The 18,049-nt window shown below is 37.4% G+C and overlaps 1 long non-coding RNA gene across 8 annotated transcripts in view; it reads left to right on the top strand.

Moving 5' to 3' along the window:
• Nucleotides 1-18,049, top strand: part of LOC102152898 — a 167,042-nt gene that overhangs the window by 80,991 nt on the left and 68,002 nt on the right. For 2 of the 8 annotated variants that reach the window (XR_005361823.1, XR_005361824.1), the window contains one exon: nucleotides 15,026-15,093. The exons of the other annotated variants lie outside the window; for them this stretch is intronic. This is a non-coding gene — a long non-coding RNA (uncharacterized LOC102152898). The remainder of the gene's footprint in view (nucleotides 1-15,025; nucleotides 15,094-18,049) is intronic. 8 annotated transcript variants of the gene reach the window in all.

The raw sequence follows: 18,049 nt of genomic DNA on the forward strand, positions 1-18,049 counted from the left end.
TGAAAGAAAAGCGACAAAGTGATCAAATGAGCTGTTGAACAAAACAGACAAAACTCCAGGTGAGAATTGTTTATGTTTCACATATATTTTGAGAGTAGTGCTGTCATGGCTTACCAAAGTTTTGAATGTGAGAGGAGAAAGAAAGAGCAAAGATGATGCCAAGGGTTTTGGCCTGAGTTGTTGGAAAGCAGGAAATGGGGAAGGCTGCAGGAGTGGTAGGTTTTAGGGGTTTTAGATTGGGAGTTCATTTTTGCATACATTGAGTTTGGGAGTGACTGTGAGTTATCTCAGTGGAGATGTGAATAGTGTAGAGAGTTGGATATCTGAATGTGAAATTGAGGAAGAAGAGCTAGACTGGAGATAGATATTTTTGAATCTCTGGAATTAAGATGATATTTTATAGTCATTGGATTGCACAAGTGTAAAGCAAAAGAGTGTGAGTAGATAAAGTGAAGAGGACCAAAGTTAACAGCAAGGCTTGCATTCGCTAGATGTAGAGAGTGTTGGTGCCTCAACAAAAATAGAAAACCCAGGAAGGTAGGTGGTGAATATAATTTGGGATATTTGAATTTGGACTTGATCGTTGGAGATCTCTGTACAATGGTGAGCATATAAGCCTGGAACTTGAGAGAGTAGGAAGATCTGCTGAGAGATGAAGGCAAGTCAGTGATAAGCTTATCAAGGGAAAGAATGGAGAAGGAGGCCAAGGGTCCTAGCAGAGGTTCCATAGAAATAGCTGAATGAGTCCAGGCTAGTTTGGGAGTAACAGAGAGGCCATCAAGGGGCTGATGTAGTATGTAAATAAGTAAGAAGTTGGAAACTTTGTGGAGGAAACTAAGTCCTGTTGGCAAGTAAATTGTTCAGGGACTCACCGTAAGCAATGGTGTTACAATTCAATCTCAGTTTTATGTGCTTCCAAAATCTGTTTTCTTTCCTCTACAACACAAAGGCTTTGCTAATTCATTCCTCTTATTCTGTAAAAGAGTTAACTAACAAGGTCATACAGTTAGGTAGCATTTGAGATGGTTATAGAACCAGGTTCTCTGATTCTCTTGTGTTGTCTTCACCATAACAGAATTTTAATAAAATCTCAGCTGAGATATAATCCAATAATATGTGTGCTTCCATAGTCCCCCAAATATACTGTTTATAATAAAATTCAGTAGGCTATTTCAAATTTTACTAAATTCAACTTTAGCTGTTGGAATTCTAGATTAAGGCCAAATGTTCTGCAGATGCTTAGAATTCCCTAAGAAGACAATTGGCTTGGAACTGGGCATGTCAAGTAAATTTATGAAAATCACTGAGTCATTTTCTTAACCTAAGTACATTGATAAGTTTATTTATGATTGCATTATTAGCAGCCACTAGTGTGTTGAACAATGACGATAGACTTTCACAGTACTGCTCTTTTCAGCAATAAAATTGGTAGTGTTGTTGAGGTTTCACTTTTCACCTTTGACAGCTTCACAGGGTATATTCTTAAAAGTCACAGGCATCAGCTTTCCCATTGGCTGTGCTATTACTGGAGGAACTGACTTAGGCTACTTCTGTATAAACCCACAGAAAAGCTGCTTTAACAGATTTACAATGATTGCCTAGGTCTCCAGTCAGTGAGTGAGTCAGGAAGTGAGACTCTTATTGTTAACAATCTAATAGGGCCCTCAAAAACCATTAAAGTGGAGAGTTGATATAGCATCCATATATTTCAAGAAATACATACTTTGGTTTGAAATACTTAGTTGAGAGTTTCCATTTAAAACTTACTGCAAGTGGTCTCAGTTTTGCTTTGCCAAATAATCTATTTTATGGCAGTCTTTTTCCATATTTTTTTTTTGCAAGAGCTTCAAATTTATCATATACTCTATTTTTCTAATCTCCACAACACTCTTTGGAGCCTTGGAGTCCTGCACTATTACTGGGCTTATGTATTGCTTCATGGGAAAAACTCAGAGGAGTCATTCCTTAGCTTGGATAGAAACCATTCCCATTGCTACTTGCTCATTGTTTATCTGAATGTGTTTGCTATCTGGCTTTGTGGATTTATCCATACCCTAGAAAATACTTGGTTTTTTAGATATCTTCATATCTGTAAAATATATGGGAATATAGGGATGTACATATAGAACATATATTTAATTACCCTGTACCTCTATAACTTATGCACAAGTCTCCTGCTACCCCCTGCCATGTTGAATATATTGACAATTATATGTCTGTCTACAAACTTCCCTCCCACTTAAAACATCTCAGTGAAGAGGGGCATTGTATACTTTCTAGAGAAACTCAACAGTTTTGCTTGAGTTCAAGCATAAAAGAGTTTAAAAGTTTCTCTTATTTTTTTGTCCGTAGAGCTTAAAGAGATTAAACCAGTGATTTTCCTTGGACAGTATGTTTCACTTTAAGAAAGCTAGGACAGTAGGGAATTGTCTTGGTCTCTCTTATTTAATAATGATCAGCTTTAAAATTTGAACCATAAATGAACCTTTTTTGCTTTGTATCATTTATTTTTTAATATAAAAAATTCAGAATAACCCATATATAAATATAATATGCAACTGTGGGATCCCTGGGTGGCGCAGCGGTTTGGTGCCTGCCTTTGGCCCAGGGCGCGATCTTGGAGACCGGGGATCGAATCCCACATCGGGCTCCCAGTGCATGGAGCCTGCTTCTCCCTCTGCCTGTGTCTCTGCCTCTCTCTCTCTCTCTCTGTATGACTATCATAAAAAAAAATTTAATATGCAACTGTGTGCAATACAATTTACTTGAAAAAATCTTTAAAAAAAATTAAATTCAATTAATTAACATATAGAGTATTACTAGTCTCAGAGGTAGAGTTCAGTAATTCATCAGTCTTATATAATACCCAGTGCTCATTACATCTTGTATCCTCCTTAAAGTCCATCACCCGTCCCCACCCCCTTTGGAAAAACATTTTATTTTTATTTTTTATTTTATTTATTTTTTTTGGAAAAACATTTTAAAAAGAAAGCACACTTTTTATTTATTTAGTCTAAAACATACTTCATTGATAAGTTCACTGTTGTCTCAAATCAAGCATTAATTCAAGCAATAAAATTACTTCTTTTTCGTCAACAAATATATCACTGATAGCAAGAATAACAACTACCAAGTATTATAAACAGGAGCTTATTTATAGAACAATTCAGTTAAATAAAATTATTCTTTTAGATTGATTGGGAATTGAGCCTTGATAATTTTTTTTTAATTTTTATTTATTTATGATAGTCACAGAGAGAGAGAGAGAGAGAGAGGCAGAGACACAGGCAGAGGGAGAAGCAGGCTCCATGCACCGGGAGCCCGACGTGGGATTCGATCCCGGGTCTCCAGGATCGCGCCCTGGGCCAAAGGCAGGCGCTAAACCGCTGCGCCACGCAGGGATCCCCGAGCCTTGATAATTTTAAGACAGAATATCTCTTGTATAAACATATTTTTAAAATAAAGTATTTATTTATTTATTTATTTATTTAAGATTTTTATTTATTTATTCATGAGAGACACAGAGAGAGAGAGGCAGAGACACATGCAGAGGGAGAAGCAGGCTTCCTGCAGGAAGCCCAACGTGGGACTCGATCCTGGGACCCCGGGGTCACGCCCTGAGCTGAAGGCAGACAATCAACCGCTGGGCTACCTGGGTACCCCAAGAAATCATTTTTTTAAAGAAATAATTTTTATTATTTTTTTCCTTATTTTTATTATTTTATTATTTTATTTTTTTATTGCAGTTCAGTTTGCCAACATATAGCATAACACCCAGTGGTCATCCCGCCAAGTGCTCCCCTCATTGCCTGTCACCCAGTCACCCAACCCCCCACCTACCTCCCCTTCCACTACCCCTGTTCATTTCCCAGAGTTAGGAGTCTCTCATGTTCTTTCTCCCTTTCTGATATTTCCCACTCATTTTCTCTCTTTTCCCTTTATTCCCTTTCACTAGTTTTTATATTCCCCAAATGAATGAGACCATATAATGTTTGTCCTTTTTTGATTGACCTACTTCACTCAGCATAATACCTTCCACTTCTATCCACGTCAAAGCAAATGGTGGGTATTTGTCGTGTCTAATGGCTGAGGAATATTCCATTGTATACACAGACCCCATCTTCTTTATTCATTCATCTTTCGATGGACACCGAGGCTCCTTCCACAGTGTGGCAATTGTGGACATTGCTGCTATAAACATTGGGGTGCAGGTCTCCTGTCGTTTCAGTGCATCTGTATCTTTGGGGTAAATCCCCAGGAGTGCAATTGCTGGGTCATAGGGCAGCTCTATTTTTAACTCTTTGAGGAACCTCCACACAGTTTTCCAGAGTGGCTGCACCAGTTCATATTCCCAACAACAGTGCAGGAGGGTTCCCTCTTTTCCGCATCCTCTCCAACATTTGTTGTTTCCCGTCTTGTTAATTTTCCCCATTCTCACTGGTGTGAGGTGGTATCTCATTGTGGTTTTGATTTGTATTTCCCTGATGGCAAGTGATGCGGAGTATTTTCTCATGTTGGCCATGCCTATGTCTTCTTTGGTGAAATTTCTGTTCGTGTCTTTTGCCCATTTCATGATTGGATTGCTTGTTTCTTTGCTGTTGAGTTTAATAAGTTCTTTATAGATCTTGGATACTAGCCCTTTACCTGATAGGTCATTTGCAATTATCTTCCCCCATTCTGTAGGTTGTCTTTTAGTTTTGTTGACTGTTTCTTTTGCTGTGCAGAAGTTTCTCATCTTGATGAAGTCCCAATAATTCATTTTTGCTTATGTTTCTCTTGCCTTCATGGATGTATCTTGCAAGAAGTTGCTGTGGCCAAGTTCAAAAAGGGTGTTGCCTGTGTTCTCTTCTAGGATTTTGATGGAATCTTGTCTCACATTTAGATGTTGAGTTTATCTTTGTGTATGGTGTGAGAGAATGGTCAAGTTTCATTCTCCTGCACGTGGCTGTCCAATTTTCCCAGCACCATTTATTGAAGAGACTGTCTTTTTTCCAGTAGATAGTCTTTCCTGCTCTGTCAAATATTAGTTGACCATAAAGTGGAGGGTCCACTTCTGGATTTTCTATTCTGTTCCATCTATGTATCTGTTTTTGTACCAGTACCACACTGTCTTGATGACCACAGCTTTGTAGTACAACCTGAAATCTGGCGTTGTGATGCCCCCAGCTATGGTTTTCTTTTTTAAAATTCCCCTGCCTATTCAGGGTCTTTTCTGATTCCACACAAATCTTAAGATAATTTGTTCCAACTCTCTGAAGAAAGTCCATAGTATTTTGATAGGGATTGCATTAAATGTGTAAATTGCTCTGGGTAACATTGACATTTTCACAATATTAATTCTTCCAATCCATGAGCATGGAATATTTTTCCATCTCTTTGTGTCTTCCTCTATTTCTTTCAGAAGTGTTCTGTAGTTTTTAGGGTATAGATCCTTTACCTCTTTGGTTAGGTTTATTTATTCCTAGGTATCTTATGCTTTTGGGTGCAATTGTAAATGGGATTGACTCCTTAATTTCTCTTTCTTCAGTCTCATTGTTAGTGTATAGAAATGCCACTGGTATCTGGGCATTGATTTTGTATCCTGCCACACTGCCAAATTGCTGTATTAGTTCTAGAAATCTTGGGGTGGAGGCTTTTGGGTTTTCTACATACACTATCATGTCATCTGCAATGAGGGAGAGTTTGATTTCTTCTTGGCAATTTGAATGCCTTTTATTTCTTTTTGTTGCCTGCTTGCTGAGGCTAGGACTTCTAGTACTATGTTGAATAGCAGTGGTGAGAGTGGACATCCCTTTCGTGTTCCTGATTTTAGGGGAAAGGCTCCCAGTGTTTCCCCATTGAGAATGATATTTGCTGTGGGCTTTTTGTAGATGGCTTTTAAGATGTCGAGGAAAGTTCCCTCTATCCCTACACTCTGAAGAGTTTTGATCAGGAATCGATGCTGTATTTTGTCAAATGCTTTCTCTGCATCTAATGAGAGGATCATATGGTTCTTGTTTTTTCTCTTGCTGATATGATCAATCACATTGATTGCTTTACGAGTGTTGAACCAGCCTTGCATCCCGGGGATAAATCCCACTTGGTCATGGTGAATAACCTTCTTAATGTTTTGTTGGATCGTATTGGCTAGTATCTTGTTGAGAATTTTTGCATCTGTGTTCATCAGGGATACAGGTCTATAATTCTCCTTTTTGGTGGGGTCTTTAGTTTTGGAATTAAGGTGATGCTGGCCTCATAGAACGAGTTTGGAAGTACTCCATCTCTTTCTATCTTTCTGAACAGCTTTAGTAGAATAGGTATGGTTTCTTCTTTAAACGTTTGATAGAATTCCCCTGGGAAGCCATCTCGGCCCTGGACTTTTGTGTCTTGGAAGGTTTTTGATGACTGCTTCAATTTCCTCCCTGGTTATTCGCCTGTTCAGGTTTTCTATTTCTTCCTGTTCCAATTTTGGTAGTTTGTGGTTTTCCAGAAATGCACCCATTTCTTCTAGATTGCGTAATTTATTGGCGTATAGCTGCTCATAATAAATTTTTAAATCATTTGTATTTCCTTGGTATTGGTGGTGATCTCTCCTTTCTCATTCATGATTTTATTAATTTGAGTCTTTTCTCTCTTCTTTTTAATAAGGCTGGCTAATGGTTTATCTCTCTTATTAATTCTTTTAAAGAACCAACTCCTGGTTTTGTTGATCTGTTCCACAGTTCTTCTGGTCTCGATTTCATTGAGTTCTGCTTTAATCTATTAATTCTCTTCTTCTGCTGGGTGTAGGATCTATTTGCTGTTTTTTTCTCCAGCTCCTTTAGGTGCAAGGTTAGCTTTTGTATTTGAGTTCTTTCCAGTTTTTGGATGGATGGTTGTATTGCGATGTATTTCCCCTTCAGGACTGCTTTTGCTGTATCCCAAAGATTTTGAATGGTTGTATCTTCATTCTCATTAGTTTCCAGGAATCTTTTTAATTGTTCTCTAATTTACTGGTTGACCCTTTCATCTTTTAGCATGATGGTCCTTAACCCCCACGTGTTTGAAATCCTTCCAAACTTCTTCTTGTGATTGAGTTCTAGTTTCAAAGCATTATGGTCTGAAAATATGCAGGGTACGATCCCAATCTTTTGGTATTGGTTAAGACCTGCTTTGTGACCCAGTATGTGGTCTTTTCTGGAGAAAGTTCCATGTACACTTGAGAACAATGTGTATTTAGTTGCGTTTGGATGTAAAGTTCTGTAAATATCTGTGAAATCCATCTGGTCCAGTGTATCACTTAAAGCTCGTTTCTTTGGAGATGTTGTGCTTAGAAGATCTATCTATTATAGAAAGCGCTGTGTTCAAGTCACCAAGTATAAGTGTATTATTATCTAAGTATGTCTTAACTTTTGTTATTTTTTTTAACTTTGGTTATTAATTGATTGATATACTTGGCAGCTCCCACATTTGGTGCATAAATATTCATGATTGTTAGGTCCTCTTGTTGGATATATCCTTTAAGTATGATATAGTGTCCCTCTTCATCTCTTACTACAGTCTCTGGGATAAACTTTAATTTATCTGATATAAGGATGGCTACCCCTGCTTTATTTTGAGGACCATTTGAATGGTAAATGGTTCCCCAACCTTTTATTTTCAGGCTGTAGGTGTCCTTACATCTAAAATGAGTCTCTTGTAGACAGCAAGTAGATGGGTCTTGCTTTTTTATCCAGTCTGAAACCCTTTGCCTTTTGATGGGGTCATTAAGCCCATTCATGTTCAGAGTTATTATTGAAAGATAGGAATTTAGTGTCATCATGATACGTATTCGGTCCCTGTTTTTGTGGATTGTTTCCTTGGACTTCCTCTTTCTTTTACAGAGTCCCCCTTAATATTTCTTGCAGAGCTGGTATGGTGGTCACATATTCTAAAGAAATAATTTTTAATGCCAGCAAGTTACATCAGTCAAACCCTTTAAATAGAGAGGAGGGACACAGTATGGTCCTCAGTGATACCCAACAGTCCTGCTTCATTGAATTTCCTCTTGGTCTTTGTGTGTTGACTAGCTTATTCTGCTCACCTTCCCTCCTCTTATATTCCTATTCAATCCATCATTCAAATCTCCTTCATTAGGTTTACTTGGACCTTCTCAACTGGTTGTAATTTGTACTATCTTTATTTTTAGTCCCTAAAATATTTCCCTTGTAGTCCTGAATGGAAGAAGATAAGGAAAAATTAGAAAGCTATTGTCACAATCCAGGTAAATGATATGGTAGTTTGGATTAGGGAATTGACAGTAGAGATAAAAAGAATAGATAGTTTTGCGAAGGATTTTCGAGATAGAATTTACATAGATTGCATGTGAAGAATAAAGAAAATAATAACTCCCCAAAATGATAACTAAGAAACCCCCAGATTTCTGACCTCTGAGATTACATGAAAGGCAGTACCATTTTCTAAATTAAGGAAGGTTGATGAAGACAAGTTTGGGTAGAAATTGTGTTAGGCTTGAGATTCCTAAGAGAAAACTATGTTAGTTTGGAAGGCTAACTGCCTTTTTCACTGGAAATTAGATTTAAAAAATGTGTATTAGCCTAAAGAGTAATTTTTTTTTACACATTCAACACATGGGTAAATAGAAAGACAGTGTTCTTCTATGCACTGGTTCAGAGATCCAGGCTGACAAAACTTTGCCATTCTCAACATATGACTGACTTGGGAGGTTTTTATGGACCAGGATGGAAATTATACACCAATTACTTCTGCTTATATTTCATTAAAACACAGCCAGATGGCTACATCTGCCTAGGAAACATGGTCTAGTTTTATGTCCACATATGATTTGATGAGCAGGAGATGTCACCACATCCAATTAGAGACTTCAAGTAGGCAGGTGGAATTTAAGTCTAGAGCTCAGGGAAGTCTGTACTGGAGATGTAAGTTTTGGAAATACATAACATAAAATAATATCTAAATGTATGAGACAGGGAGAGAGTCATCTGTAGACAAGGCCTAGAATCAAGTGATCCCTGACATTTGTGGCCAAGTATTATTAAAGAGTAAATCCACAAGAGACAAAGTAGAATTAGATGCGGGCTTACACACCACCGTCTGGTGGAGGAGAACATTAGTCTTCCCACTCTGAGCCCTAACAACCCATGGGGGTGGTCAGTACCCTTGGCAGGAAGAAGGAAGGCGTTTTGATAAAGCTTTCACCCTGAGGACCAGAGAGACCAGTCTGGAGCTGTGGAAGACGAGAAGGAAATGGGACTGGACTGTTGAATTGTGTATTTCTACTCTTTAAGATCTAAAAAGAGAGGGAAAGAGGACAGGTGGGCCTATTTCTGACTCATTCATTTTAGCTTTAGGCACTTGTGCAAGTTACTTAGACTCCCTATTTGCTCATTTGTAAAATGGAGATAATTATCATACCTTTTACCTAGGGTTTGGGAATTCAGTGAGATAAGGCACCTGAAACATAAGCACAGTGACTATCACATAGGCAGGGCTCAATGCGGTTTAGTTCTTTTTATTTCAATATCTTTGAGAAGCATCTATATATTTGTAAATGGCTATGTATTATCACTGGTATTCAACAAATGGTAAGTATAGATGTAGTAAAGTCAGAGCAAATCTTAATGCCATTGGGAGATTATAAAGATAAACCTTCAAATAAATGTTATGTGAAGAACATTGTAGTCTTAGGGATAAACAAATATCCCTAAAAACAAATATTTTTAGGGATAAAAAAATATATCAGTATACCAAGACACTCAGGTAAAATTTTAAGCCACTTGGCAAAATCATTTCATAATTTCTTTAATTTAGTATTTTGTAAGTGGATTTACAACAAAATACTTTTTTTTGTTAAAATCTTATAGCAGTAGAAATTGTAGACATTTCATATTTTCTTACATTAAAAAATTCTGTAGTTAATTCTTATTCAGGTATAACTGACAGGTATACATCAATACTATTTTCAGTTCTCAAATCAATAGCCTGGATGTGTTTTGGAAAAAAAAAATCTAATTAGTTTCACTGAGGGGTTTCCTTCTAACACAGGGGAAAAGCTCACTGCTCCTGAGGTATTGACTGGGATAGAAACCCTTTTTAACGGCCCCCTAAGAGGTCAATTTAAGGGCTCTGGGCAATATGTGGGAACTAAAGTAGCTGTAAAGACAACTTCTGTTCTTTTGCCCAGCTCAGTTAGTACCATTTTGTTTACCTTTGGTAGAAAATATGCTTTTCACTTTGGGTGCTAATTTTTTACAAGTGGGATGTTGTTGCCCAAGTAGACATGAATCATCCATGAGCAGAACAAAAAATGTCTCAATATAAGTCCTGGGCCATTATTAGTTCTTTGGATATATTCTATTGCATATATTCCTCTTAGAATATCTTTCCCTGTCATTTTCACTTATCGACCGTATACTTCTCTTTAAAGATCCAACTCAAATGTCACTTTCTCTTTGACTCTTTTTTTTCTCCTGTCAGACTAGCCTTCTCTATTTTGCTACTAGACTATTTTGTGCTTGTTGAGACTAGCACTTTCCCCAGTGCATTGCAAATATTTCTTTGTGTGTGTGTCTGTGCCTCACTGGGTTATGGACTCCTTGAGGACCTGGTGCATATCATATTTAACTTTGAATCTTCAGAACTTAGCACAGTACCTGGCACATATTTATCCAGTAAACATCTTTATGTGAAACATCTTTATCTCAACACGTAGATTTTTGTTGAAGGCCATCAGGTCTCATTGCTATCATACACTGAGAACAGTAGTTCTCAGCTGGAAGTGATTTTGTACTCCCTACATCTCCCCCATCCCAGGGATATTCGGCTCTGGCTATAGACATTTTCAGTGGTCACAACAGAGGAGGAGAGATGGTGCTACTGGAATCTAGTGGTAGAGGCCAGGGATGTTGTTAAACATCCTACCATACCCAGGGCAGCTCCCTACCCCATTCCCTAAATATCAATTGTGCTCAAGATGAGAAATCCTGTTCTAGAAGAAAAGAAGCCTATATAATCACATTTTCTATTAAAACCGTAGTGATCAAAAAACAAAATACAAAAACCAAAAACCAAAAAACCTGTAGTGATCTACATAGTATCAATGACTATTTATAAATAGTCAAGATACTGCCATGCAGTATCTCCAGCCCAAATGTGTATATTCTATGCTCCTGACCCATACCTATCTTTCCACTTTTTTCCTTCTCTTCCTTCCTCCTTTCTTCTCTGCTTTGTTTTCTTTTTTCTTTCTCTCTCTTTCTTACCATATTTGCTCATCATCTCTACCTGCATGTCTCAAGTCACTTCAAACACATATCAAAAATAAAAGTTTTCATTTTCCTAAGACATTCCTTGTTAGCTGTATAAATTCTCCTAATTAGTGCTCTTTCTCTCTACTTAGCTACGTAAGCTAGAAAAGTTACATTCAACTTCTACATAAAATTAGATCTTTTAATAAATCCTAAGTCTTCTCTTCTGTCCAGGTCCTTATCACCCTCTTGTCTTGGCAGCTACGGAGTCTCCTAATTGACCTCCCTGACCCTCTACATCCCCTTTCACATTACTACAAGAATACACTGTTTTAAGGAATTGCTTCTTAATGATTATAAGATTAATGGGCAATCATTGTAACAATTTGGAGATACCAAAAACAATATAGAGGAAAATGTAATTCATTTTTTGGGGTACTACAACCTAGTACATTTCTTTTAGTTTCCTTTCCTATGTAAATATTCTGTATTTCTTATACTAAATTGGAAATACATAAAATATATAATATATAACTCTAATGTCTTTTTTTTACTTTTGTTAAAAATTCTCGTATCATTAAATATTATTGAATATATTTGGAGGCATATGTCTATTTGAACTTTGTTCTAATTATCCAGGAAATCACTTGGATTGGGCTTTTCTGGCTGAGAAAGACTGTGTATAGTAAATGAGGTCTATGTCCATGCCTAGTAGTATTGTAGTAGATGTAGCACCCTAGAATAATGTCGTACATTAAATAACATTGATTGGATGGGCTCCTCTGACCCAGAGGCAGTGGCCTGTAGCATTTTCTAGATTTATGTATATGCAGATCTACGTTTGCCTTATGTAATAAGTTTCATGATAGTGTAGGTAAAAAATGGTCAAATGTCAGCAATTTCATATACTATAACCTCTCTATGAGGCTGAGCTTGGAAGTGGTACAGCCCAAGCCTCCAGGATGTCTGATGGGGCCCTTACTTCTTTTAGCCTTATCATTTGTACCTGTGACCTTCTGATAAGGTCTTTTGGGGGACTTAGCATTTACCACTCTATCTAAAATGTTCAGTGATTTCCTTCTAAATCTTCTTGATTAGAAAACCTTCTTTAATTTGCCAATGTGGTGTCTATGTCTAGTTTTTCATCCTGAGATGACTATTGACATTTGTCATCTTTCATATTTTCCTTATTTTTGCTCACCTCCCTCTGTCAAGGGATGTCTCAGTTGCTTCCACATATCTCTCCAGTACTGGTGCATACTATGTTTTGTTATGGCAATGTGAGGTGAATGTGTCCTGCCCATGGGTAATGTGAGGATGATCGAGATCATGTCATACCACTGATTCTTTTTTTTTTTTTTCTTACAGTTTAAAAAAATTTTCACATCATTTCTTGTTACAAGTGGTGATGAGGAGCTCCATGTCAGTCTGGTGCTTCAAGCATTGAGCATAACTCAGGCTCCCCACCTTGCATGGATTCCTTTCATCTTTTCTTTATATGAAGTCAAACATAGTTGAGTTTTGCCTTTTCTGAAAACCAAATCTGAAAAATTATACTGTTTTAATGAGACAGTTGTACCTTTAGGGGTTACTAGTGTGTTTTATCTTTTACCATTTTATATTATGTGTTTTTAGTGGCTTCCTTGGTTTTTCTTTTACTTTTATTTTTTTAAGATTTTATTTATTCATGAGAGACATGGAGAGGCAGAGACACAGGCAGAGGGAGAAGCAGGCTCCCTGCATGGAGCCCGATGTGGGGCTCGATCTCAGGACCCCAGGATCACGACTTGAACCAAAGGCAAATAGATGTTCAACCACTGAGCCACCCAGGCACCCTGGGTTTTCTTTTACTGTGTAAATTTGTTTTGTCTGTTTGGTTTTTCCCCACTCTGAACCTTTGAGTGCAAGAAATTTTTGAGCCTGTAACATGCATTGCTCACCAGAGGTCTTTTTTTTTTTTTTTTTTTGCCTTGCTTATATGGCATTCTTACTTATGGTAAGTTCACTTCCCAGGATCTGACATTGCCACTCCCTCCACCTACCATCCCTGTCCTGTAGTTTTCTGGAGTTTTCATTCTAAGATAAAAAGAAAGGTATTAAAGGCTGGATGACAGTTTTCAGACTGGTTTAGACTGTAGATATTTGAGATAGGGAACAGAATTTGCAACAGGAATTAAATACCTATTTAAAACATTTCAAGAAGGTGTGCTTGATTTTATCCTGAAAACCAAGGAATCTGTTAGGGGATTCTAAGCAGGGAAAATGCATTGTTCAAATTGGCGCATTAGCGGGTGCCTCTATTGCCTGGCCTGAGTGACAGATATTCATTGTTCTCCTCCAAAGCGTGTGTGGAGTGTGCAGTAGTGATAGAGGGAATCTAAGTAATTCTAAGGATTTTTGTGCTTTTTAAGGTTTTATTGATATAGATATCTAAAGACAATTTTCTATTCCCTGACCTCCCCACTTTTTAAAGTTTACAGAATGCTTTTTAGATATTTTCCATCTGTTCTATCAGAAATTTCTGAATTTCATGTCAAGTTCTATTAAATGTATCTGAAGAAGTCATTTAACATTATAAAAGAAGAAGAAAAAAGTTAGCCTCCCATGTTCTTCAGCTTGGGTATGTGTCTTAGACATACTAATGAAATGGATAGAAATTTATGAGTAGTCTATTAAGTTAGCCTATTAAACAATATGTTGTACATCCATAGTTTATTGACATTTGATGTTTATAAGGAGGCTCCCAAGCCTCCATAAAACTCTGTTATTTCTGAATCATCAGAGAAAAATTATTTTCAATTTATTTTTGTGTATGTTTTAGTGTGTTTTAAATTTTAAAAATATTTGTGATCTTTGCCTGTAAATATAATTCTATATTTAGTAGATTTTTTTTGATGAACTAGAATATCTTAATGGGAATTAGTCTCCCTTCCCAAGTTCTAAAGTTTTATCCTCATTATAAACTCTTTATACTCTGTTTTGGGTCAGAGCTATCTCAACATGTGCCTCTTCTCCTTGATTTATTATTATTATTTACTTTATTATTTACGTAATTAATTAATTTGCTCTTTATCTTACTACTTTTTACTTTACTATTTATTTTAGTTTATTTATTGTAGCAAGAAAGTGGGTGACCTGTTCTATTAATGGAATTGCAAAATCCTCTCCTTCCCCATCCACCTCCATCCCCTGTGTTCCTGGTTCCTAGTGTCTGCCTGTATGGAATACTCAGAAAAACTGTGGGAAGGTTCTAAAGTTCCATTCAAGTATTCTCACAACTGTATTGCTGGTTTCTGAAATATTACAAGCAGAACTTTGTTGCTTTAGCATTGATTCAAATGTAAGTGCATATGTATCTGAGAAGGATTATGCTTTAAGGTACTAGGGTCTTTTGCAGTCCAGTATGAATAAAGTATCAAAGCATATCTTTTATAGCATGGAGAAGAAAAAGCCCAATTAGGGGCAGAGATCTAGATGCCAGTGGTACCCAGGAAAAGCTTCTCCACCATGGCATTGTGGCCCAAGTCTTGGTGTGCTCTCTGGTAATGAACTATCACCAGGGAATGAAAAACCTATGCAAAGATTCACTAATTCTAAACTTCTCCCATCTGGCTGAAATCACTCTAGTTTGTAATTTAAATTCATTGTACTTGTTAGTGGAAGCAAAAGACAATTTGATCAAGGGTTCAGTGATGTCATGGCTTTCCTCCTCACATCTCTTTTTTAGGGGAATTTTATATTAATTCCATTAACCTTTAATCTGTCACCCAGACTTTTAATTATTGCTCTGTTCTCTCAAGGCTTTTCTCAAAGATTTCTACAATCTCCAGGGCTCAAATGGAATGATGCCCCGGTGAATGAACATCAGGTAAACTCTGTTTTCAATGGGGTGTGATTTCAGACTCTTTCTTGTACTCTTGTCTATATAGTTCATATTTGAAGCCTTGTAATCCCTTATATAACATTGTCTTTGTGACTGTACTTTTTCCGAATTTCATGTTTCAGATACAGAACTCAACTTTGTCACATGGTGTTTTACACAGCAAACTTTAAAGGCCATCTTGCCTAAGGCCTGCAATGATGTTATCGAGACCCTTATAGAAGCAGGGGAATAGGGATAATTAATTTCTTTTTGGGAGATTCATAAAAAGTCCAGTATCTACTAGAAAATTACAATGAGCCCAACACAGCAGAGAATTGCAGTAAATTCCTATCTTCTTCATATTCATAGTGATCTGGTAAAACCAACCTGCTTATATATCAACATGCTTCTCTGTAAAATTAGGTTAATGATATTTGACTTCTCTTGGCCCCACTTTGGGATTTATGAAAAGTAAAGAAATAGCAAACATGACTGTAAAATATTTTGAGCTGAAAAATATCATGTGTAATTGTTGGTTTATCTGAAGTTAATGTCGGTATCACTAAATTCGTCAAAAAAACTTCTGTCATCCTTTCTTCATTCCCATCTTCATACTTGTCCCATAAACGTGCATGTAGTACAACATGTACCAGGTACGGGTCTGCATATTACATTGATAAATAAGATGGTGAGATCCTTGCTGTCATGGAGTTTACATTCTAGTGTGCCTGAGTGTGTGTATTTGTTTGAGGAGAAACAAAAATAGGTACGTAAATGAATATAGAAGTGAGTGACACATTGTAAACATTCCTGAGTAGGAAATAGAGTGATGTAATAGAAAATAGCCGGGGGTGCAGAAAAGGCTGATGTAGCTGAAGAGTGGTAGGTCAAGTGGTGGGTGGAAGACGGTGAGGAAGAGGCTCTATCCTATAGAGTAAGGTTGCTTTTATTTTAGGAGCAATGGGAAGCACTCAAATGTGAAGACTATCTTGAGCTGATTTAAATTTTAGAAAAATCACTGTAGTTGCTCTTTGGAGGATCCAGATGCTTTTTGGAGGTGAAGGTGGAAGCAGGGAGCCCAGCCAGGAGACTATTGCAATTGTTCAGCTGGGAGGCAATGATGGCTTGAACGGGGGTGATGGTCCAGAGGAATATAGAGTGAGTAGACACATTCCAGGTATATATGAAAATAGAACCAGCAAATCTTAGTGAGGGATTTGGCTTGGGGGATGAGGAAAAGGACATCAGGGATAAGTCCTATATTTTTAGCTTGAGGATGGTGGTGTCTTTTATTGAGCTAGGAACATGTTTGAAGGGGGGATCAGCAGTCTTTCAGGTTTTTGTTTTTGTTTCTGTTTGTTTTTTGTTTTATATTTGAGAAGCCTAATAGTAGTAGGCTTCCAAAGGGAGAGGTCGAGTAGGTTGTTATACATTTAGGTTTGTTTCACAAGGGCAAGGTCAGCTCTGGAGATATCTAGGAGATGTTAATATACGGGTGTGTTTATTTATTTATTAAAGATTTTATTTATTTATTCGAGAGAGAGAGAGAGAGATTGAGATTGAGGCAGAGACACAGGCAGAGGGAGAAGCAGGTTCCATGCAGGGAGCCTGACGTGGGACTCGATTCTGTGTCTCCAGGATCACACCCCAGGCCAAAGGCAGTGCTAAACCACTGGGCCACCAGGGCTGCCCTATATAGGTGTGTTTAAAGCAGAAGATTGGATAAGATTCTCCAAGGATAATGTACAGAGCAAAGATGGTAAAGGTTAAAGCTGAGCTGGAAAGGAGGGGAGCACTTCTGTATTTGTCAGTCAACTAGAATAGAGGTCAGCAAACCACAGCCTGTGGACCAAATCCAGCCTGGGGCCTGTTTGTGCATAGCTACCAGCTAAGAAAGGTTTTTATATTTTGAATAGGTTGTAAGGAAAATAAGAGAAGAATACACGAGATTGCATGTGGCTCACAAAGCCTGAAATATTTATGATCTAGCCTTTTAGAGAAAAAGTTTGAAAAAGTTAGAGAATCTGAAGCCAGTAAGGGAAACTGAGAAGAAATGTGTAGAAATGTAGGGGGGAAATCAGAAGAGTGTGATGTCATGGACATCACAAGATGACAAGAGAGTGTTTGAAAAAATTTTCTGAGAGGCTACTAAACTGAGGACAAAGAATGACCTGAGTATCGGAGAAGATCTCATTAGTTAAGGAAAGCAACATTAGTGTCAATAACAAACCACACCAATATTTCAATGGCTTGCCATAATACAAGTTTATTTTTCATTAGAGCAATTTTCGGTTGACCAGAGGTGCAGAGGTAATATGCTCTGTTCCATATATCTAAATGGGGACACAAATCCTTTTCTTCTGTGGCTCTGTAATACTTTTAGGCTCTGAAATATGAAGCTAGATCCATCAGGTCTGCAGATGGAGAGAGAGGATGGATAACATGTAAGAACTTTTTGATGGGCCACATCACTTTTGCTCACGTTTGGTTGGTTAGAGCTTAATTGTATGACTCTGCTCAATGGCAAAGGAGGCTGGAAACTATAGCGTAGATATCACTTGGATCATGAAGTGGGATGGTAGATGGAGAGGAATGTAGGGTCAAGAGAAGTTTCCCATGAAGGAAGCCTTGTGTTGTAGTAGTAATAACAGTAATGGTAATGATGATGAGGATACTAACAGCCATCAGTTTTTGAGTACTTACTATGTACCAGACATGGTTCCAAATACTTTTCCTGTGTTAACCCATTTAATCCCTGCAATATTCTTAGTAGGTGTTCTTGTTATTCCTATTTTAACAGATGAGGAAGCCAAAGAAGAGCCCAGTTAAATAATTAGCCCAACATCACATAGTTGTCAACAGAGCCAGCATTAAAATTAACACGATTCCTGAGTTAATGTTAGCTATAATGCTTGGTAGGAAGAGCACCACTTTTAGAATCAAATGGACTTGGATTTGAATT

This window comes from Canis lupus, chromosome 7 (genome assembly GCF_011100685.1).
Source record: "Canis lupus familiaris isolate Mischka breed German Shepherd chromosome 7, alternate assembly UU_Cfam_GSD_1.0, whole genome shotgun sequence".
NCBI classification, from domain to species: domain Eukaryota; kingdom Metazoa; phylum Chordata; class Mammalia; order Carnivora; family Canidae; genus Canis; species Canis lupus.